Source organism: Ursus americanus, chromosome 13 (assembly GCF_024610735.1).
Source record: "Ursus americanus isolate L20-20 chromosome 13, mUrsAme1.1.p, whole genome shotgun sequence".
Lineage (NCBI taxonomy): Eukaryota > Metazoa > Chordata > Mammalia > Carnivora > Ursidae > Ursus > Ursus americanus.
In genome coordinates, this window is record NC_142139.1 from 15,249,697 (window position 1) to 15,274,932 (window position 25,236).

General features: G+C 36.9%; 1 pseudogene; it reads right to left on the minus strand.

Annotated features, from left to right (window-relative positions):
- Window positions 1–315: 315 nt before the first annotated feature.
- On the minus strand, window positions 316–24,347 carry LOC123793145 (adiponectin receptor protein 1 pseudogene; annotated as a pseudogene).
- Between the last annotated feature and the right edge of the window lie 889 nt (window positions 24,348–25,236).

Sequence of the window (25,236 nt, forward strand, 5' to 3'; positions counted from 1 at the left end):
ATGTGTTCTTTTCCTGAGAAATCATTAATATGTAAACTTAAAACATGTATTTTCCCACATGCATTTTATACTTCAATAACATTTATAAAAATAAAACCATCATTTTAAATACCTAAACAAATTTTCTAATGTAAGGTGATATAATGATCAATCATAAATGAGAAACAACAGATGCACCTTTAACGATTTCTCACAACATGACACAAATACCTGGGGACATCTGCAGCAGTGAAATTTTTTTCCCCCTCAAGTCAACAAGGAAGTTATTTTTAAAGTACTTGGGAAGTTCCTCCTCCACCCCTCAGATGGGAAGGCTCAGAGAAGGGAATCATCACTACAGCCACCCTCTAAGCCATAATGGAATTCTTGAAGGTTGCAGACCCTGCAGAAGTGGACAAAGGTTGTGGCGACCACTAGGACATGGAAAATCTGATGAGACTGGAACCATATGCCAAATTTTCCAGGAAGTGCTCAGGAATTCGAACAACATACAAGCCAGCTCCAGTGAGGTACATCACAGGCCTGAGGAAGAACCAGTCCATCTGGCCCACTGCGGTAGCCTTGACAAAGCCCTCAGCAATAGTCAAGTGCATGGTAGGCAAACACCACTCAAGCCAAGTCCCAGGAACACTCCTGCTCTTGTCTGCCAGTGCTTAGGAGAGGAAAATTGGTCCCACTGTGCCACAATGATGGCAGAAATGCCCAGGACACAGATGATGGAGAGGTAGATGAACCACGGCTGTGGGGAGCAGTAGAAGGAGTAACAGAGCCAGGGGACAAAGCTTCCCATCATCAGTAGGGCAATCCCTGAATAATTTAGTTTGGCAAAAAGTCCAAGAGACTCTCTCTGAATGACAATAGATGGTTTGAAAGAGCCAGGAGAAGCTGAGGTAGAGCACTGCACCCAAAAGAACATCCCTGAAACCACCTTCTCCTACAGAGGGACCATGAAGTATGTATTTGGTCTGACCATGGTCAAGATTCCCCAAAAGAGAAAGAGCACAAAACCAAGTAGATGGGTCCAGATGTTGCCAGTTTCTGTATGGCTGCAGAAAATGCTCTTAAAGCAAGCCAGGAAGGAGGACAGAGGTGGTCTACGGCCGTGTAGCAAGTAGTCATTTTCCTTCAGCCAGTGGGAGAGTACGTCATATGGGATGACCCTCCAGCATCCCCTCCAAGACTTTCTACACAAACTCCTCCATCTTCCCCATGGCATGGTGGGCTTGCAGGGGAAGTGTCAGTATCCGCACCTCCTCCTCCTCTTCCTGGGGCACTGGGCATGCTTGGTCTTCCTCAGTGGCTGAGGGCTGGCTCTGCTGGGGGCCACGGTCCCCTGCACTGTATACCCCGGCCCTGAAGGAGGCCTGCTGAGCAGCCCCAGATCTTCAGCACCCTCCCCTGCAGCAGCAAAATTAAGCCTTACCTAATGACTGAAAATCAGTGACTGTGGAGAAATTAATCTACCAAAAGCCTTTATAATGATAGTCAAGAAAACAGAAAAGTTGGATGGTGTGAAAATCAATGTAAAAGTGGAAGCAATTTTCACTGCATTTTTATATTTGAGAACTAATTTCAAAATGTATAGATTAACAATTTAAGTAGCTGTATGTATTATAATGGCATTGACCATCAGACTCAGATTATCTAATTACACATTACCCATTCACTCTAACATTAAAAATAAATTTGAAGAATGACAGTTTTGGTATGCAATATTATAAAAGAGAACTTAATCACATTCTACATCTAAAATAAAAAAAGGCTTTCAGAACATGGCTAGGTACAAGGAGACTCTTCTCCTAGAAGAGTCTAGAAAACAGCGTGAAAGAGGAAGAAATGAGACTAAAACAGAAGATACCAGGATTCTAACACTGTGAGAGCCCATGGTCACCTCATCTCTTGCCTCATTTCTCTTTCCACCAAGGGCATTTTATGTTCCAAATATACCTAAGGAATTTCATTTTCCCAAACTCGTCATGCTCTATGATGTCAAGTGGCCCCTCTTCATTGCATGTATTCCCCACTCTTAGCTACCTAACAAACATTGACTTTAAATTCTGACTCCACTTGGCTTTCTGAAGCTTTTTCTAAACCCCCACATTTCTCCTCTTCCCTTGCTGGAACGCACAACTGTTCCTTCCGTGCCCACACACTACTCTCCACACATTATTGTCACAGCCACTTTATTATACTTATGGGACTTATTTTTATACTTGCTTTGTCCCCAGGTCATTCAAGTGTTAGAGTAATAGTTAGCAGGCACCTCTGACTCATTTTTGCAGCCATGACCACGGAGCACAGTGTCCATATCACTTAATATATCCCAGACATAGATAGTGTTCAGCAAAGATTTCTTGAATTCATGAACCGGCTCTCAGAATACTATTCAACTGAAAATCTAACATGCTCAGATTAAATCTACTATGGCAGAGAACATGAATTTAGTAAGTTTTAGAGCAAAGTTTTAAAAGACTCTGGGTTTTTAAGACTTCATTCCAGAGTTATGGGCGTTAAGGAGTTCTTTCTGACACACATCCATCAATTAAGGATGGTGAGTAAGTAAAAGGGTGTTGAATCTTCACATGCAAACAATTTAATGTCACTTGTCACATCAATTTATAGCTTAAGAGATTTGAAACACATCATAGAATACAAAAAACAGTTCTGAGTTCCCTGAACAGTCCTAGGATGTAGATTAGAATGAAAAAAACACCTAATTTTTCTTTCTAAGACTATTTCACAATCCAATCCTTCAGCCCCACCCATAGAGAATCATTTTTTTTAAAAGATTTGTATTTATTTATTTGAGAAAGCGAGGGGCAAAGAGAGAGGGAGAAGCAGGCTCCCCACGGAGCAGGGAGTCCAACGCAGGGCTCAATTCCAGGACCTTGGGATCGTGACCTGAGCCGACAGCAGACACTTAACCAACTGAGCCACCCAGCTACTCCCAATCATTCTTTTAAGTTTAAAGTATAACTGTGTGTTCTTGACAAAGGTATGAGGTTGTTTTCATTTGCTGTGTTTATAGTTTAAGTCAAAAACTGAGGTTTTTGCTTGGAGTCCTTTTTTTCTGATATCATCATTTAGAACATTAAATTCTGTCCAAAGTATGACTTTAAATACTGCCCACAAATGATTATATATTGAGTTTCCATTGAAAGTGTGTTATTTAGTTTCCAATATTTTGAGATTTTTCAGATATCTTTCTGTGATTGACTACTGATTAATTCCACTGTGGTTAGAGAACATACTTGGGATGACTTGGATCTTTTTAAATTTATTGAGACTTGTATTATGGCCCAGTGTATAATCTATTTTCATAACTCTTCCCTGTGCACTTGAAAAGGATGCCTTTTCTACTGTTAGTTTGAGTGTTCTATAAATGTCCATTAGGTCAAGTTAGTTGATAAAATGGTTTAAGTAGTTTATATCCTTATTGCTTTTCTATTCTAGCCAAATAGAAATACCGAAATCTACAACTATAATGATTTTGTTGTCTATTTCTCCTTGGATTTTTGTCAGTTTCTTGCTTCATATATTTTGAAGCTCTGTTAATAGCTGCATTAAACATTTAAGATTGTTACATCCTCTTGATGAATTGACACCTTTATCATTCTGAAAAGGCCCTCTTTATCCCTGATAATAGTTTAATCTAAAATCTACTTTATCTGATAGGAATATAACAGTCCAGCTTTCTTTGGATTAGAATTAGCATGGTTTCTCTAACTCATCCTTTAGTCTTAATCTATGTTTGTCTATATGTTTTAAATGGGTTTCTTATAGACGGCATATAGTCGGGTCTTCTATTGTTCCAGTCTGACAATTTTGCCTTTAATTGGTGGGCTCAGACCACTTATATTTAAAGTGATTATCACTTTTGTTGGATTTAAAATCTATCATCTTACAATTTATTTTCTATTTGTGTCATCAAGTCTGCCTCCAAGAGAGACGATCCCACTTCATACATGCTATGAGAATCTTATAATAATATACAGAGTTCTTGGGTTTTGTCTTTGTTGCCACACTTTCCTTCTACATATGTAATAAACTCCAAAATACATTATATCGCTTTTGCTTTAAACAGTCAATTATCCTTTAAAGAGATTTAAATAACAAGAAAAAAGTTTATGTTTACCCACATGGTTACTATCTCTAGTGCCCTTCATTTATTCGGGTAGCTCCAAATTTCCATCTGGTATCATTTTCCTTCTGCTTCCAAGATTTTCTTTAACATTTTTTTTTAAGATTTTATTTATTTATTTGACAGAGAGAGAGAGCGAGCCAGCGAGAGAGGGAACACAAGCAGGGGGAGTGGGAGAGGAAGAAGCAGCCTCCCAGCAGGAGAGCCTGACATGGGGCTCCATCCCAGAACTCCGGGATCACACCTTGAGCCGAAGGGAGACGCTTAACGGCTGAGCCACCCAGGTGCCCCTCTTTAACTTTTTTTTTTTTTTTTTTTGGATATTGAATGTGACTGACTGATTTATTTATTTATTTATTTATTTTGATGTAAAGTTCGATGTTTCATTAGTTGCGTATAACACCCAGTGCACTATGCAACACATGCCCTCCTTACTACCCATCACCAGCCTATCTCCTTCCCCCACCCCCCTCCCCCCTGAAGACCTCAGTTTGTTTCTTCAACATTTTTATACTGCAGATCTACTACTGATAAATTATTTCAGTTTTTGTATGTTTGGAGAGGTCTTTGTTCTCATTTTTGAAAGGTAGTTTCACAAGTATCTAAAGTTGGTTGGCAATATTTTCTTTCAGTCTCTAAAGTTTTGCTCCACTTCTACACTGTGTTGTTTCTGATGAAGACTCTGCTATGAACTTTACATTTCTCTGTACATAAGGAGTCTTTCTGGTTGTTTTTAAAGATTTTTCTCTTTATCATCATTTTTAAGCAATTTGATTCTAATGTGTCTCAGTGTGGTTTCATGTTTCTTGTGCTGGGGGCTGAGCATCTAGAATCTTAACTCAGGGTTCCACCTGGGGGAACTTTCCCTGCATGGTGACCTGGAAACTCTCCATCTAGTATGATGAGGAAGTAGGGGGGCTTGTCTCTTGTTTCCTGCCTCTTGAGGATTACTGTTTCTTGTTTCAAAGTTTTGTATCTTAAGTTACTGTATATATTTCAAAGGGTATTGAAACCAACTTTTGAACATCATTTTCTCATATATTTTTTCCCAACTGTTAGTTGTTTAGAGGAAAAGGTAAATCCAGTCCCTGCTACCCCATCCAATTGGAAGCAGAAGTCCCATTTTTATGGTTCATAGTAGCATAATGACATGTCATTTTAATTCACATTTTTCAAACTATAAATGAGCTTGAGTATGTCTTCATGCACATGGTGGCCTTTTCGTCTCCTTCTCTGTAAATTGACTATTGGTGTCTTTTGTTCATTTTTCATTTGTTTTTTGGGGAGCTTATTTTTCAGCTTCTTGAATATTTTAGGTATTAATTCCTAATCAATTTTATACATCCAAAATATTACTCCCATTCCATAATCTGTTCCTTAAGTATTTATTAATAACCATTCCACTCTGCAACTGCTTAACAACTATCAGGGAAAACCTCTTGATTTTTATTCAATTAAAATCATAAATTTGTTGCACAATTTGGTTTTAAGGGTTTAACAAATTCTCTGATTTGCCCTAGTTTACAAAGACTCTCCAACATATTCTCCTACTAATTTTGTCTTTATGTTTAAGTCTTTAACTCATCTTGAGGCTGATTGCTATATGTGGTGTCAGATATTTTATTCCAAATAGTGTCCTTTATCAATTACTTAATGTATCTCTCCTTTCCCCATTTATTTGTGGTGCCATATTTTTGTATCTTCACTTACTGTAAAAAAAAAAAATGCACTTTTGTTTTAAGAAGGGATTTTTTTTGTCTAATGGTCAGCTGTTGAGCCAATACCTCATTGTTGCTATTATGTTGGCTTTATAGTTTTTTTTTTAGTCACAATAGCTAATAGGTATCAAGACCTCAAATAAATCCAGGTGGAATTCTGACTGTGGAGAATTTACTTCTTTATGCTATTGAATCATCCCTTTATTTGTTCAGATCAACGTTTATGTCTTTTATTGGTGCTGTAACATTTTATTGAGTTTTACATGTTCTTGGTTAAATAAATTATTTGATATATTAAATTATTTTTCACTTATGAATGCTATTTCAGCTTTATTGTATTGTTATTTGGTTCCTGTTGGTATAGAGAAATTGTTGGCTCAGTAGGGAGCCTGCTTCTCCCTCTGCCTGCTGCTCCCCCTGCTTGTGCTCGCTCTCGCTCTCTCACTGACAAATAAATAAAAATAAAATAAAAAGATTTTTATATATAATTTTACCACGTTGAGGAAGTCCCCTTCTATTCCTAACTTACTTTTAAAATGTTGTTTATTTTAGAGAGGGAGAGAGAAAATGTGAGAAATGAAAGAAAAACACTAAAGGTGTTTTTTGTTTTGTTTTGTTGTTTTGTTTTGTTTTTATTTGCCTATGAATGTGAGAGAGAGAGAGAGGGTGGGGAAGGGGAGAGGAGAAGCAGAGGGAGAGAGAGAATCCTAAGCAGCTCCACACACAGCGCAGTGCCCAACACGAGGCTCCGTCTCACAACCCTGAGAACATGAGCTGAGCTGAAATCAAGTCAGACACTTAACTGACTGAGCCCCCAGGCACCCCTAAGAATTTATTTTAAATTGTCATTCCATTTTGAGTGCATTTTTCTGTATCAGCTGAGATGCTTTCTATATTAATATTTTAATGTGGTGAATTACACTGATAGCTTTGAGGAAAAATCATCCTTGCATAACTAAAATAGAGCCTACGTGATGATGTATTCTGGTTCACACAGTTGGATTCAATACCACAAGACTCCCTCACATTACCCTTTTAAGCCACAAACATTCCCTCCCACTGAAAACCACTAAGATGTTCTCCATTTCTATAATTTTGTCAGTAGGCTATATAAAGGGAATCCTATAGTATGTGACTTTTTCATTTTTTTCACACAGCATAATACCCTTTAGAGCCATCCAAATTTTTTACATGTGTTAGTAGTTTATTCCTTTACATTGCTGAGTAGTATTCTGTGGTAGCGATGTACCATAGTTCATTTTTAACTATTTGTAGTTGTTTTTTCTATTAAATTGTGGACAGTTTCTAGTTTGGGGATCTTATGAATAAAACTGTTATAAACATTTGTGTACATGGTCCTGCATGAAAATAAGTCTTCATTTCTATGAAATAAACATTCAAGAGTACAATTGCTGGTTCTTATGGTAAATCCATTCTTAGTTTTGAAAATAATTGCCAAACTACTTTCCAGCATGACTATACCATTTTACATTCTCCCCTGCAATGTATGAGGGATGCAGTTTCTCTACATGCTTGACAGCATTTGGTATTATCACTACTTTTTATTAGAGCCATCCTGATACATGTCTAGTGATATCTCATTACAGTTTTAATTTTCATTTCTCTAATGGCAAATGATGTTAAACATCTTTTCACTTGTTTTTTTGTCATCTGTATATGCTCTGTGGTGAAAAAACTGTTGTCTTGTGCCCAATTTTCTAATTGGATTGTTTGTCTTCTTAATATTGGGTTTTGAGAGTGTAATATATTCTAGATATTAGATCTCTGCTGGGTATGTGACTTAGAAATATTTCCTCCCAGTCTGCAATTTGTCTTTTTATTCTTTTAACAGGGTAATTCACAGAGCAGAGCTTTTTGTTTTTGATTACATACAATTAATCAGTTTTTCCTCTTATGGATCATGCTTTTGGTGTCAAGTCTAAAAACTCTGCTTAGCTCTATAACTTGAATATTTTTTCGTATAGTCTTTTCTAGAATGTTTATAATTTACATTTTATATTTTGAGTCCATGATCTATCTTTTTTTAATAATAATGTTTTTTATTATATTATGTTAGTCACCATACAGTACATCCCTAGTTTTTGATGTAAAGTTCCATGATTCATTACTTGTGTATAACACCCAGTGCACCATGCAATACGTGCCCTCCTTAATACCCATCACCAGCCTATCCCATTCCCCCACTCCCCTCCCCTCTGAAGCCCTCAGTTTGTTTCCCAGAGTCCATAGTCTGTCATGGTTCATTCCCCCTTCTGTTTACCCCCCCCTTCTTCTTCCCTTTCTTCTCCTACCGATCTTCCTACTTCTTATGTTCCATAAATGAGTGAAACCATATGATAATTGTCTTTCTCTGCTTGACTTATTTCGCTTAGCATTATCTCCTCCAGTCCTGTCCATGTTGCTGCAAATGTTGTATAATCATTCTTTCTGATGGCTGAGTAATATTCCATTGTATATATGGACCACATCTTCTTAATCCAGTCATCTGCTGAAGGGCATCTCGGCTCCTTCCACGATTTAGCTATTGTGGACAATGCTGCCATGATCTATCCTGAGTTAACTTTTGTGGAAGGTGTGAAGTTTAGATTGAGGTGTGTTTTTTGTTTTGTTTTTTTGTTTTTGTTTTTATTTGCCTATGAGTGTCCAATTGCCTATTGGCTTTTTAAGTCAATCGTAAACATTTGGCAAACTTACTGAATTCTGTTGTTAATAATAGTTTGTTGTTCATTCTAATGCTTTCCTATGTAACATTATAGTCTGCAAATCAGAAGTTTTACTTCTGCCAATATTTACTTATTTTTTCCTTTGTAGCATTAGCCAGAACCTATCACTCAGTATTAAACTGTTATAAGAACAAGCAGATTTTTCTTATCCTTGATCCTAAAGAGGAGGCATCTAAGTTTCTCCATTAAGTATAATATTGGCTGTAAGATTTTGATAAATAACTTTCACTACATAAGGAATCTACCTTCTATTTCTAATGTCCTTTAAAATTTTATTTTAAATAACTATTGTACCATATGAAGTGCATTTTCCGTATCAGTAATTATTTTTCTATGTCAACATTTTAATGTGATAAATTACATTGATAAATTTCTGATGTAAAATTATCCTTGTATAACTAAGAGCACATTTGATCATGTTTTTTGGTCCACACAATTGGATTTCATTAGCTAATATTTAAGATTTTGTCCCTCTATAGAAGTGAAAAGGGTCTATAATTTTCTTGCATTTTTGGACTTAGGATTTCATTTGCTTCATATTATAAGGTAAGCAACTTAGGTCCTTTTTTGTTTTCTAGAATAACTTAAATAAGAAAGGAATTACTCTTGAAAAAAATCAGTAGAACACATCTATAAAAACAATGGGTTTGAGGTATTTTTAACTTAACATTCATTGGTTAACTCAAGTCTCTCTGTCTCTCTCTGTCTCTTTTGCACCGATTTGGGTGGCACCGTCTGCAAGAACTTTCCTTGGATTCAGTCTGGTATGCAATATAGCGGATCAATAAGAAAGTCCATCCTTGTAGGGTTCCATGAAGATTACAGGCAGTAGGAGAAAAATGTGTCCCCATTTACTCTGCCAAGATTCTGGACTCATCACCAGGACATTCCCAAGGGCTTGGGGTGGACTAGGCAAGCCCAAAGACCTGCAGGGTCTTGCTGGTCTCTAGCTGTTGAAGCATATAGCAAACTGGCTGTAAGGACGACGTTTGCTTTTATACTACTGTTCTAGTGTAGCACGCTCGCTATTTTATTTCGCCCACTCAGAGTTGGTTTCCAAATCACTTTCTTATATTCCACAACTTTCTTATGCTGGCTGCTTTAGTATATACCTTCTCCTAGTTTATTTTTCATAGATTATTTATTGCTAGCAATTAATAACTTTCCTCAAGTCCAAAACATCTTCTGCCTCTAATTACACCTGGACAGCGGCTATGAGAGGTTCCCAATTGGAGAAGGTATACAACTTAGTGTGACTGCATCAGATTCTTATCTGTCTGCCCTGATCATTGCCTATTCTCCAATTCCATTCACTTACCTACAAAATTAATAGTAATAATAATTTAAAGGATTGCTTTTGTTCGAAGTAGATTACTTCCCTTCAAATTCTCATTTTTCTAGCGCGTAACTGAACCATAGCAATTTGCCCACGCAGTAGCTTGTTTTTACCTCATTATTTATAATCTGAAATCATGCTACAGCACCGTATTTCTCCCTGGAATTCCCTCAAATAAAAAGCCATGTGTGGTACAAAATTGAGTTTGTGGTATACACATTTACTTGGCCTGTTTTATAGCATAGGAAACAAAATTTAGTACTATAAATAGCACTTTTTAAGTAAATTTCATTGCATTAAGCACTAAAATTGCTGTTGGACTACTGGCACATGGTAAAATTCTCCTGACTGCCACTCAGTGCATTGGGTTATTCATAAAATAAAGAAATGACAAATAAGATAGAAGGCCTCTGCAGCTGAGTAGAGAAGAAAATAAGCTGGAGTCCTTGTGATCTTTTGTTTTCTGCTCTGTGACCCCTTGAGTACAGTATCCTTGAATAGACATTAAGAAGGAAACTAATTTCAGAGAAAGAACATTTTCCATTGATTCAAAATTTTAAAATATTGCTTATTTTCCATCAATAAAATACATCATAAAATCTTCAATCCTACTGATAATTACTCATTCAAAATTATATTAAATGTCTACTATTGGCAGGTACTATGTTCACTCCTAGAAAAATTCAAAGATGAGCACATCATTGTTCTGCCTCTATGAGCTTATGGGCGAATTAAGGAGCAAGGTTAAGGAATAAATACTTCTGGGGTGTCTGGGTGGCTCAGTCGGTTAAGTGACTGCCTTCAGCTCAGGTCATGATCCCAGGATCCTGGGATCAATTCCCGCATTAGGTTCCCTGCTCAGCAGGAGAGTCTGCTTCTCCTTCTGCTTCTCTCTCTCTCTCTCTCTCTCTCATGAATAAATGAATAAAATCATTTAAAAAAAATAGTATGCTGTGTTTCCAAAATAGAATGGAGTGACAAAGCATTTAAAATTTCATTTCCTTATGGAAACCACAAATTCAAAATGATCATAACCAGGCAACTATACATCTTAACAATTTGGAAAAAAAAAAAAAAGCAGAGAATTTGTCTATTACTGCAAATGCAAAAAATAAGAGCATGGTCCATATGCAAAGCTGCTGTTGAGGAGCTCCAAATCCACAGCTATTCATCATTATCTATCAATTCCATGGAGCCTTGCTTCCTGGGGTTAATAAAAACCAGACAGGAAAACAGAAAAGCTGTAAGAAATCCTTCTGAAAGCCTCTGAAAATAGAGTATCAAAACCACAGATGGTCATTCAGATAAATTGCTGGGCTGATAGTACATATGAGGAATGATAGCACTTCCTGAACACAGTAATGAGGAAATCAAAATTAATATTCAGAAGTAAGAAAGAATGGCAAGGTAGTCAGGGTCTAGGAGAAGCTGTCTGCTGAGGACTGACTACCACTACTGCCCATTTGCCCAAGTTTGGCTTTTCTGGGGGCATTCTGAGAGAAAATTATCATTAACCTCAGTCACTAAGTCTATTAGTCAGGGTTCTCCAGAGAAACACTAATAGGAGGGAGATAGAGATAGATAGGCATGAAAAATGAGAAAGAGAGAGAGAGGGAGAGAAAGTTATTTTAAGGAATCGTCTCATCCAATTGCAGGAGTAGGCAAGTCTGAAATTTGTACCACAAGTCAGTGCACTGGAAATTCAGATAACAGCTGATATTACAGTCTTGAGTCCAAATTCCACTGAGCAGAAGGCTTTTGACCTTTCAAACACATTTCTATGTTATAGTCTTGAGAATTTTTTCTATTTTGGGAAATCTCAGTGTTTGTTCTATTAAGGCCTTCAACGGGTTGAATGAGGTTCACCCGCCTGGCTTATGGAGGATAATCTGGTTTATTTGAGCTACTGATTTAAATGTTAATCACATCTAGGGGCGCTTGGGTGGCTCAGTTGGTTGAGCAGCCAGGCCTTGATCTTGGGGTTCAGGGATAGAGCCCCACATGGCTCCAGGCTCAGTGAGGAGTCTGCTTCAGGATTCTCTCTCCCCCTCTGCCCTTCCCCCACCCCTCTCTAATAAATAAATACATCTTTTTTAAAAAGTAAAAAGTAAATGTTAATCACATCTAAAAAATACCTCCACAGTAGCACCTACACTGGTGTTTGACCAAACATTTGAACACTGTAGCCTAGGCAAATTGACGCATAAAACTGGCCAACACACTAACTCATATTTGGTTTATGTTTTTGGGTTTTGAATGCCCTGGCTATATCTCTAAGGCATGGAATCACTTCACAGTATTTGGTAAGTGCCTCAAATTTATCTCCTTTCCAAGGGAAAGCATTAGATTTTTTTTAATGTAGATCTGATATTTAGCCAGTCGCTATTCACTTATCCATCATATCATTCTGTTAACTATTGTTAATAGTTGTTAATTATTTTGAATATCAGTTAGTTGCACAGATATTTGTGCTAACATTTAGATTTTTCTTTTAAAAAGGGTAATTGCTTAAGCTGTCATTAACATGTAGAATTTTAAGTATTCCTCCAGTCAACATAGGAATTTCCCCAGTGAGCACCAGGGAATTTACTGATAGAGCCTTTTGCTCCCCTTAGGAGGACTACCCTGCCTGAAACAATGGATTCTTTGCTAATAATTTCCTTTTTTCCACCTCCTCTCTACCTTTAAAATCCTTTCCTTTTCTGTAGTCCTCTGGAGCTCGCTTCTACGTGGTAGATGGAATGCTGCCCAATTTACAATCAATTAATAAAAACAATTAGGTCTTAAAATTGTACTCAGTTGAATTTTTATTTAACAGTTCCTTTTTTTTCTGGCTTTTTTATGGGGAATTTCTTTTAACTAGAATATATTACATTTTTATTCAGAAAAAAAGTCCATTTCTATTTAAGAAGGAAATGAGTATTATAAAAAGTTGAAGGGAATAAAGAAGGTACAGAGCAGATGAGTTGAGAAATATTTCCAAATATAAGAAATTAAATGGTAAAACAGAAAGAAAAGCAATAAAAGAAGTTACAAAATCAATGAAATCACTCTATATCCTCTGGGCACTCATTTAACATTTTGAGATATTCTAGCAATCGTTTTCAAGCGCCACAGTTTGGACAGCAATGTTTTGGAATTTCTAAGACTGGGTAACATTTCTAAACAAGATTAGAGGATCCTCAAACTGTCACAGAATTATAAAATAAATGTAATTATGATTAGGTTCTTGTTAACAGAAGAAACACTAGTCAGCAAGATTTGTTGCTCTTTTTTGCATACTTCCTGAGTGTTATATTTTTACGCAAATGTAAGTCTTGCAGAATAATTATAAAGTGATTTCAGTGATCTTGAAAAATCCACTCTGCTAGTTTATAAACATTTTATAATTTACTTCATTTGTTTGTGCAAGAAATGTTGTCAGGAAGAATCAAATATCAGGAGTTCAGGATTATATATAATGACTAAAATTAAGAGTGAAATTGGACACCCATATGTATCAAGTAAAATTCTAAATGAATTATAGAACTAAATATAAAGTCTAAAACTATAAAACTGCTAGAAGAAAACATAGGAGAAATTCTATGGCAGAGTCCTTTGCCCTTTTAGGCAAAGGGACATGAACCATAAAAGATATTTTAATTAAAAAGTTGAATACAAACCAAGAAAATATTTGAAAAACACATATCTGAGAAAGGACTGTTACACAAAATACATATTAAAAACTCTCAAATCTCAACAACAAGAAATTTTTTTAATTGACAAAATAGCTGAACAGATATTTCACTCAAAAAAAGCATAATAACTAAGCACTATATGGTCAGTGAAATGTTTAATTAAATTATCTTTTAATTAAAATATCTGTTAATAAAGACAGTGTCTTTCAATAAAGTCTAATTTATGAACTTTTTTCTTTTATGGTTCATGTCTTTCTGCCTAAAAAGACAAAGAATTCTTTACCTAACCCAAGCTCACAAAGAATTTTTCCTATGTTTTCTTCTAGAACTTTTATAGTTTTAGACTTTATAACTAAGTGAAATAAGTCAGTCAGAGAAAGACAAATACCATATGATTTCACTCATATGTGGAATTTAAGAAACAAAGCAAACAAGCAAAGGGGGAAGAAGAAAAGAAGAGAGAGAGAGAAAAGCCAAGAGTCAGGCTTTTAACTATAGGAAAAACAAACTGATGATTACCAGAGGGAGGTGGGATGAGTTAAACAGGTGATGGGGATTAAGGATTGTACTTGTGATGAGCACTGGGTGATGCATGGAAGTGTTGAATCACTACTGTTGTACACCTGAAACTAATATTACACTGTATGCTAACTAACTGTAATTAAATAAAAACTTAAAAAGAAAAAAGGCCATATGGTGGGGGTTCTTGAAGATGGTGGGATAGGAGGATCCCAAGCTCACCTTATCCCGTGGGATAACAGCCACATCAGCACAACTAACTCTGAAAATGACCTAACATTGGCAGCACAGCCTTTCCACTGTTAATCATAGAGAAGAGGCCACACTGAAAAGGGTAAGGAGAGCTTACCTTTGCTGACGTTGGGAACCAAACTCCCAGTAAGACCAACCACAAACAGGAGGGACACTTTAAAAAGCATCAGGCTTAGCTCCAGAAGAGCTGGAAGGTGGTAAGAAACTGAGTTCCCACCCTTAAAGAGAAAGCATAATGACCTCACCAAGACACTAGGAAGAGCAGTTTGAAACGTGCCTGGGGTACATGGGAAAGATTTATTTACTAATCTCAGAACATGTACTGAAGGGTCAGGGATCTTTAGGAAACTTCTCTGGTGGGCACCATTTCTTGCCCACCTCACCCTCCACAGCCTAAATAGCAGGACACTTGCAGGGACCAGCCCAAACACTCTCCACCTATCTTGTTAACACTGTGCACCCTGGGGCACATGGGTGGCTCAGTTGTTAAGCGTCTGCCTCCGGCTCAGGGCGTGATCCCAGCGTTCTGGGATCGAGCCCCATATTGGGCTCCCTGATCCACTGGAGAGCCTGCTTCTTCCCCTCCCACTCCTCCTGCTTGTGTTCCCTCTCTCGCTGGCTGCCTCTCTCTCTCTGTCAAATAAATAAATAAAATCTTAAAAAAACGAACAAACACTGTGCACCCAACCTCCATGTTCTCCTGTGGATCCACCATGGCCAGTCTGCCCCAATTGTCAGTTGTCCCTTCAAAGTAGTTCCTACCTCAAAATAACCAGCAAGCCACCCTGACAGAGATGGGTACCAGTCCAAAGTGACTCCTGCCCTTGGGAAAGGGGAAAATAACCACACATATCTGCGTGCTTCTAGTCCCACCAGCCAAATCTTATAGCTAACGGTGCAGGGAGAGTGCCCCGCCTATCAGTGTGACTGTAGCCCCAGAAGATGGACTGATAGCAGGTATCTGATCTGACTGCTGACAGAGATTTTTGTCCACCCACCAACAAAAATCTCTCAGGGGCAATACAGGGAGGGCTCCCTGCAAGAAAATGGGCTGAGGGCAGGTATCTAGTCTGACTGCTGAAACCACCCAGCTACAAGCCTGAGATGGCTCCAGACTGGCCCCTTAACATCAAAGGGACAGCCCACACAGGAGTCACCCCTGAAGCTCCTGGTTCTGATGAAGAGGGGGCATTGCGCTACAGGGCACCCCAGGATCTCTTCTTCAATAAGGCCTCTATTTTCAAGATTAAGAGATGTAGCTGAACTTCTATATATATATAAACAAACACAAATATTTACACAGAATGATGAGACAGAGGAATATGTCCCAAATGAAACAACAGGACAAAACCACAACAAAAGACCTAAATGAAAAGGAGATAAGTAATATACCTGATAAAGAATTCAAAGAAATGGTCATAAAGATACTCACTAGACTTGAGAAAAAAGTGAAGGATCTCAGTGAGACCTTCAACAAAGAGACAGAAAATACAAAAAAGAACCAGTTAGAGATGGAGACATCAAAAACTGAAATAAAAATACACTTAGAGGGAATCAATAGAAGAATAGAGTAGGCAGGAGAACAGATCAATGGCTTAGAAGACAGGGTAATGGAAAGCAATCAAGCTGAACAACAAAAAGAAAAAGGATAAAAACTTAGAATAGGTTAAGGAAACTCAGCAACATCATCAAGCATAATAACATTACTATTATAGGGATACCAGAAGAAGAAAAAAAAAAGAGAAGGGGACAGAAAATTTATTTGAAGAAATAATAGCTGAAAAATTCCCTAATCTGGGGGAGGAAACACATCCAGATTCAGGAGGCAAAGAGAGATCCTAATAAGATTAACCCAAGGAGGTCCAAACCAAGATACACAGTAATTAAAATGGCAAAAAGTAGTGGTAAAGACAGAATTTTTGGAATAGCAAGAGAAAAGAAAATGGCTTCACACAAAGGAAAACCCGTAAGGTTATAAACTGATTTTTGTGCAGAAACTTTGCAGACCAGAAGATAGTGACATGATATATTCAAAGTGGTGAAAGGAAAAAACTTGCAACCAAGAATACTCCATCCAGCAAGTTTATCATTTATAATACAAGGAGAGATATAGAGTTTCCCAGACAAACAAAAGTTAAAAGAATTTATCACCACTAAACCAGCTTTACAAGAAATATTAAAGAGAATTCTTTGAGTGGAAAGGAAAGATCATTAGTAGGAGTAAGAAAAGTAGGATCCACAAAAACACTAAAAATTAATATATCTATAAAAATAGTCAAGGGACTCTCAGAAGGGTTAAAGGTATGACACCATATACCTAAAACATGGGGAGGAGAGGAGTAAAGAATGGGTTCAAACATAAGCAACCATCAACTTGATAGACTGCCATATGCAGAAGATGATATATATAAATGAAATAGTAACCACAAATCAAAAACCAATAATAGATATTTTTAAAAAAGGAAGGAATCCAAGTATATCCCTAAAGAAAGTCAACCAACTATGAGAGAATAGACAAGAGAAGCAACAAAACTACCAAAAAAACATAAAACAAGTTAAAAAATTAAGTCATTAAGTACGTAATTATCAAAAATTACTTTAAATGCAAATAGAGGAAGTTTTCCAATCAAAGGACATAGAGTAACTGAATGGATAAAAAATAAAATGAGACCAATGTATATGCTGCCTATAAGAGACTCATATCAGACCTAACGACACACACAGATTGAAAGTGAAAGGATAAAAAAACATTTAACATGCAAATGGAAACAAAAAGAAAACTGGAGTAGCAATATTTATATCAGACAGAAGAGTCTTTAAAAGATGGACCATAGCAAGAGACAAAGAAGGGCACTTCATATTGATAAAGGGAAAAATCCAACAAGAGGATATAACAATTGTAAATATCTATGCATCCAACATGGGAGCATTAAATACATAAAGCAACTATTAATAAATATAAAGGAAGAAATTGACAGTAATACAACAATAGCAGGGGACTTTAACAATCCATTTACATCACTTGGTAGATTATCCAGATGGAAAATTAACATTAGATCTGACACATTAGATCAAATGGACATAACAGATACACATATAATATTGCATCTAAAACAATTGAATGCACACTCTTTTCAGTGTATGTGAAACATTCTGTAAGGTGGAGCACCTGGTAAGCCACAAAACAAGTCTCAATAAATTAAAAAAGATTGAACTCATATCATGCATCCTTTCTGACAACAATATGAACTAGAAATCAATTATAAGAAAGAAATCTAAAAATCACCCAAAAACATGGAGGCTAAGTAACATGCTACTACACAATGAATGAGCCAACCAAGAAATCAAAGAAAGAAATTAAAAAAAAAAAAAAAACATGGAGACAAATGAAAATGAAAACACAAGATCTTTGGGTCCAAAATCTTTGAGATGCAGCAAAAGCAATTTTAAAAAGGAAGTTTATAGCAATACAGGCCTACCTCAAAAAGCAAGAGAAATTTCGAATAAACAACCTAACCTTATATCTAAAGGACCCAGAAAAAGATCAAAGCCCAAAGCTAGCAGAAGAAAGGAAATAATGAAGAGTAGAGCGGAAATTATAGAAATAGAGACTTTAAAAAAAAGAGAGAGAGAGACCAGTGAAACCAGGAGCTAGTTCTTTAAAAAGATAAACAAAAAAGATGAGCAAAATTGATAAACCAGTCTCATCCAGAAAGAGAGAGAGAGAGAGAGCACTCAAAATCAGAAATGAAGGAGAAATAACAATTGACATCACAGAAATATAAAGGATTATAGGAGAATATTATGAAAAATTATATGCCAACAAATTGGACAACCTGAGAAATGGATAAATTCCTAGAAACCTATAACCTTCCAAAACTGAATCAAGAAGAGAGAGAAAATTTGAAAAGACCAAGTACTAGCAAAAAAATGGAATCAATAAAAAAAAAAAAAACTCCCAACAAACAAGTCCAGGACCAGATGGCCTTGCAGGTGAATTCTACCAAACATTTAAAAAAGAGTTAATAATTTATTTTCAAATTATTGCCAAAAACAGAAAAGGAAGGAAAATTTCCAAATTCATTCTTACAAGGCTAGTATTATCCCGATACCAAAAACAGCCAGACACTACCAAAAAAAAAGAAAACTACAGGCCAGTATCTCTAATGAACATAGATGCAAAAATCCTCAACGAAATATTAGCAAACTGAATACAGCAATACATTCAAATATATTATTCACCATGATCAAGTAGGATTTATTCCAGGGACACCAAGGTGGTTCGATAATCACAAATCAATCAATGTGAAACATTACATTAATAAGAGAAAGGATAAAAACCATATGATAATCTCAATAGATGCAGAAAAAGCATTTGACAAAGTCAACATCCTTTGATAATAAAAATTCCCAACAAAGTAGGGTTACAGAGAACATACCTCAACATAATAAAGGCCATATATGACAAGCCCACAGCTAACATCATATTCAATGGTGAAAGTGGAAAGCTTTTCCTCTAATAACAACACTAAGATGCCCACTCTCAACACTTCTATTCAATATAGTATTAGAAGTCCTAGCCACAGCAATTAGGTAAGAAAAAGAAAAAGGCATCCAAATCAGAAAGGAAGAAGTAAAACGTACTCTTTGCAGATGGCATGATACTATATATAGAAAACCCAAAAACTCCACCAAAAAAAAAAAAAAAAATGTTTAATAAATAAATGAAGTAAAGTAGCAGGATATAAAAATCAACAAAGAAAAATCTGTGGCATTCCTAGAAACTAATAATGAATAATCAGGAAGATAAATTAAGAAAACAATCCCATTTACAATTATATCAAAAAGAATAAAATACCTAGGAATAATTTTTAAGATTTTATTTATTTATTTGACACAGAGAGAGAAAGCAGGGGAAGCATAAGAGGGAGAAGCAGGCTCCCCACTGAGCAGGGAGCCCTGCTTTCTGAACCTTAACGAATATTTAAAAATCAAGAGGTAATTCGGTTCTTGAAATTCATTGTTCTTCCCTTTACACTGAGCTGGAGTTCTTATAGACCTACATTTTGGGCATAAGTCACTAGTACTATGAGAACCCCATCAACCTGCAGTTAGTTGACTGACCTAGGGATTTCAGGATTGATTCAGAAATGATTAAAGAGGGAGGAAAAATAAAAAAACAATTGAGTGACCTACATGTCATTTCAACTGGGGAGAAAAAAGAAAATTGATTTTAAGGGCAATCTGTACATTATACATTGTAGAAAATTTAGAGTTGATTTGGAAAAGGCAATTTGATCACAGAAAGAGAGAAAGGAAGTAATGTTTTTGCAATATGGCTAGAGAAATGAATGAGAAAGTTGAGATGACATTACTCTCTGTCCAGGAGGTGTTAAAAAAAAAATCAACCTGCTAAGTGTCTACCCAATATCTATTCTCCCTTTCTTACAACAAAAATCACTGAATTGTTGGGGTGACATAACAGAAAATAGACAGCACTAGTATCTGAAGACATGTTATTTGAGGCTTATCAAGATCAGCTGAAACAAATAGCTTTCTTTGGTGAGAGGCTTCCAGAAAGCTGTAGAATATCCTTTCATACAAAAAAAAATCGTATCAATGGCCTACAAATAATAATTTGGGAGGTCCAAATTTTATACAAAGCACCAGAAAGTGTCCATAACAGCAGCAATAAGTTTAACTAAAAATTAATTACTGTACCATATCTCCCAGCATTCCTTGCCGATATGATCTGTGGTATATAAACACAGGTCATTGGATGGGGCTTCTAGAAAAGTTCTTTAAGCAGGTCTGACTCATCTAGAAGGCATGTTATTTTTACTTTTCCCTTTTCATCCTTCTAAAATGCAGATTCAATAGCTAGAACCCCTTTGTGATCATGGAATGATCTTTTTTCTTTTAAAGTAATCTCTACACCCAAGATAGAGTTTGAACTCACAGCCACCGAGATCATGAGTCACATGCTCTACCAACTAAGCCAGCCAGGCACCCCGATCATGGAACGATTTTGAAAATGAAGCCACAAGTTAATGACAGAGAAACAGGAAGGTAGAAATCTGATTTCTGATGAAATCACGGAGTCACCCACCTGGTCCAAAACTAGCTAATTCCAGCCTTTGTGCCAAGTAAGAGGAAAGCAAGCTCCTTATCTTATTTAAGCCATTGGTTTTCAAGATTTCTTCTATGAGAAGGTGTTTGCAATTCCCAATTGGCTGACAGGGCTTGTGGGGCTAGAGGAGCTAAGTAAGATATTCTCTTAGCCTATTATAATGTATACAAGACTCTGAGAATCTAAGTCACAAGCAAATGCCCTTCATAATGAAAGAACCCACCTGAACATGTGGAGCTTTTCCTCTTACTTAATTATATTAATAAAGTATACCGCATTTTTTTATCTAAATAAATTTATATTGCCCTCCTTCACTTAAAGGTGGGATTTGAGTGGTGGTCTGAGATTTAAAATAAACCAACCCAGCTTTAAAACCTGGCTTTAGACCCAAAAGTGCAGAAAACAAACAAACAAAAAACTAGATACATTGGATTTCATCAAAATTAAAACTTCTGTATATAAAAGGATACTATCAAGAGAATGAAAAGATAACTCATGGGGGGGGGGCAGAATAATTGCAATCATATACCTTTCCTGGACTCTTACAGATGAGATGTCTAAAAGCTCCCACCCAAATTCAAGATGACAGGAAAAGAAAGAGATGTTGGAACTATTAAAATTAGAACTTTGGACAAGAAGCCTTATACAGCAAATACTCAGAAAAGGGACCATTCCTTAACTGGAGCAGGAGTCTCTGATTTTGGAGGAGGGACCCCATGGGGCACAGAGTCAGACTTCTCAGGAGGGATGCTTAATGGCAGCTTTGTGTCCCCAAAAGGCATGATTAGACCTAGTTCTTCAAAGGTTGGAAAATCTGCAAACTGCATTCAATTGCTTCTCTAAAAATAAAGTGTCAGTGATAGATTGAAGAAATGAGACTATTGTGATTTTAGCAAGAACCCAATTTGACAGCAAATAAGAAGGACCTTTTTCTTCTTTCTCCTCCAGGTTTGCAGTTCTCTCTAGTGCCCCCTTTTGTCAGAGTCTGAGAGCCAACTGGCATAGAAATCCTGTTAGCAGAATCCAGCCCTGATTATCACAAAGCAGAGATTCAATGTGAGTTTGGACTTGAGACGTATTAGCTGAATAGCCAGTGAAATCTACCCCTTTGGCTACTCAGCACCCAGTCACACTCTTTCTACAAATATTTGAACTTTCACAGAGCAACAAAAAGAACTCCATATTTGCACCTAACATGATGGAACTATCCCTTAGACAAATGACAACATTCTCATCCTCTCCCCAAAATACTAAGATGCAAAGTTTCATGAGTCATTGTATTCCTCTCTGAGCTATTAATTATACGTCAAATTCAGTCATAGCCACATGTAAACATTCTAAAGACTTAGTTGTAAAGTTTACCTCCAACAAAACTTGCATACAACTGTAAAGAAAAGGAAAAGAAAGAAACTGTATGTACACACACACAAGAAGATATATATATATATATATATATATATATATATATATATATATATATATATATATATAGCCACTGCAGTCATCATTTCTATAACGGTCATGCAGCTGTAGTTGATATTTATAACCCCTTTCTTCTACATCTCATTCATGTTTCCTTTGTCCCCATCAAGGCCTCAGGTAGTCAGGATTCTCTACTTTATATACTGAAGCAAACCTTCATTTCTAAATCTCTAGTTGTCCCATCTTTTTTAAATTTCTGTGGTTTTCTATTAACTTTTTACTCTTAGACAGGAAGTACCAAGAAAACTCCAAAGAACTGCCTTGGTTCCATATTCCTCTACCATAGTCTGAATTTTTATTTCCCCCCACAAAATTCGCATATTGAAAACATAATAACCACGGCAATGGTATTAGGAGGTGAAGCCTTTGGGGTGTGATTAGATCATAAGGGCAGAACCCTCACAAATGGGATTAGTGCCTTTAAAGAGCGATCTCTTGTTTTTCCACCATGTGAGAACACGACATAAGTCTGCAATGAGAAAGAGAGCTCTTACCTGACCATGCTGACATCCTGATCTCAGACTTCCAGAACTGTGAGAAATAAATTTCTGTTATTTATAAGCTCTCCAGTATATGGGATTTTCTTACAGCAACACAAACAGACTAAGACATACTTATTGCCTCCATTGTGCAGCAGGAACCCAATTTCCTGTCAGAAATCCGGATCCATGCCCTGAAACAGAGTAACCTCCTTCTTGACCTGTTAATTCAAGGACATGAAGACCCAAGCAGCCAAGCAGCAGCCTCTACTTTTAGTTCAATAGAACCATTGTTGGGTCCCCCTTGGAAATCAAGACCACCAAACCATCTATAAACCAGGCCCAAGATTTGTTCCTCCTCAGCCACAAATCCATAAGAAATTCTCCATGAAGCCATAGTTATGGAAGAAAGAAAAAGACAATACAGCAGCAGTTAGTGTTGAGGGAGTCTGAGGTGTCTGCGCACACAACTTCCTTGTGCCTTTTAGCACAAGCTCAAGCTCAATTTCTTATTTACCATTTCCGTTGAATAACTGATTTCTGTGGCTCATGCCTAAATTTATAGCTTGGTAGCTCAGAGAACAACCAGTTTATTATGCGAATCTTAGGTCACCTGGTCCAATGATTAGACAGTGAGGCCTGGTAGCAACCTAGAGCTATTCCTCTAAAGAATAGTTTCCATTAAAAAAAAAGCATGGAGGGGACCTTGGTGGCTCAGTCAGTTAAGCATCCAACTCTGGGTTTCAGCTCAGGTCATGATCTCAGGGTCATGCGATTGAGCACTGTGATGGGCTCCACACTCAGCAGGGAGTCTGCTTGAGATCCTTTCTCCCACGCCCCCCCTCTGTTCCTCCCCCTGCTCACTCGCAATCTCAGATGCTCGCTCTCTCTCTCTCGCTCTCTCTCAAATACATACAGAAGGAAAAGGAAGGAAAGAAAGGAAAAGCATTTGCTAAAAACTCTAGACTCTGCCCTATAATTCTGCTAATACCCTAATAGTATTTGCCAAAGGCTCTGTAGTAAATCCCTCTATTCCACAGGTTTTTCAAGTATCATCAGATCTGCTAGGTCATAAAGCCTAAGGGGAAAAGAAGTTCTCACTGCAGCTTGGACTTGCAGCAGAGCCTCCTTTTGCAGTCCCCATTCAAAATCCACAACCTACAGCTTATTCAGTAGGAGGTATCATAAATACTCAAATATATGGTGCCTCCAGAATCCAAAAAAGCCTACCCAGCATTGTGCCTCTTTTTGTTGGTTGGTGGTACAAGATGCAGCAACTTGTCTTTTACCCTTGAGATGGTGTTTCAAAAATTTCACTGAGCTGGTGAATTTTCGTGGGGTTTATAACCCATTCTTTGTTTCTCAGATGTCTTACTAAGGCATCTAAAGAACTTGTTATTTCCTGCTCGAGGCAATGAACATAATCTCAACCAATGTAGTGGAGAAATGTGAGGTTGTTTGAAATGTCAGGACAATCACTGTAATAGAAAGCAAGAAAATTAACATAGCCCTGAGGCAGAAAGTATATTGTTGGTCCACCCAAAAGCAAACTACTTTTTGTGTGGTTCTTGCAAATTAATATGGAAGGAAAAAAGCATTTTCCAGGTCAATAGCTGCACAGCACAGCAATGTTGATTTGTTTCAGTTAAAGGCACCACATCTCAAGCAATAGCTGCAATTGAAGTCAACACCTGATTAAATGCATGATATTCCACGGCCATTCTCCAAGATCCACCCCAATTCTACAGAGTCCAAACAAGCAAATTAGGGATCTTATTTGTATCTTCAAACCTGCATCTTCTGAGTCTTTGATAGTGGCAATAATCCCTGCAATTTCTGCAGAGATGTAGTATTGCTTTTGTTTACCATTCCGGCAGGGAGGGGAACTTCTACAGGCATCCATCTGATTCTTCCTATAATATCTTTACAAGTCAGAGAACCTTTGTAATGATTCTTCCAGTTGACAAATGTGTCCATTCAGTAACATTCAGTAACGTAGGAAAGAACCATAGAAGTCTGTGGATCTATTGAGCAGACAGTAATTCAAATTTAAGCCAAAATTATAGAGACAAAGATATATCACTTGACTACCATGAGCCCTACTTTGATGAGTGGACCATAACGGCATTTTGGTTCCCTTGGATTTTGATTCAATTCAGAGCCAGCATGTAACAATCTCTTCAAAATTCTCAGTATTTCCTTTTTCCTAGTGTTCATTCACTCTAGTAAAATGCTACAATTCCCTTCAGAGAAAGCTAGAGGAAGATTCACATTCTGAAAATTTTTCTGACATATTTTATAGCTCATAAATATGTGGGGTTTTTTGGTAGATGCACTGATGTCTACATAAGTGCAAAAAGATAACAAAATGTTCATTTTCTTTCATTCAAAAAATATGTAGTGAGTGCCCACTGTGTACCAGGCCTTGTTAAAGTTGATGGATATAAAGAAATATCCTCAATGATCTTGCATTTTAGTGAGAAGAAAAATAATAAAATACTTCTGGTATTTGTAGATTATGATAAGTTTACCAAAAGGAATAAACAGGTGATTTGTTAGGGCTATCAAAGGGAGATGTGGGGGGAGTCACGTCAGATAAAGTGGTTGGCAAAGGCCAATCTGAAAATGTAAAATTGAGGTTAAAATGTGAAGGAAGCAATGGAACCAAGTCATGACAAGAACTGAAAGAATAAGTTTCCAGGCAGAAAAAACAAGTCTCTCGGAGACCCTGAGTTCAGAAGTGCCTGGGTGCTTGAAG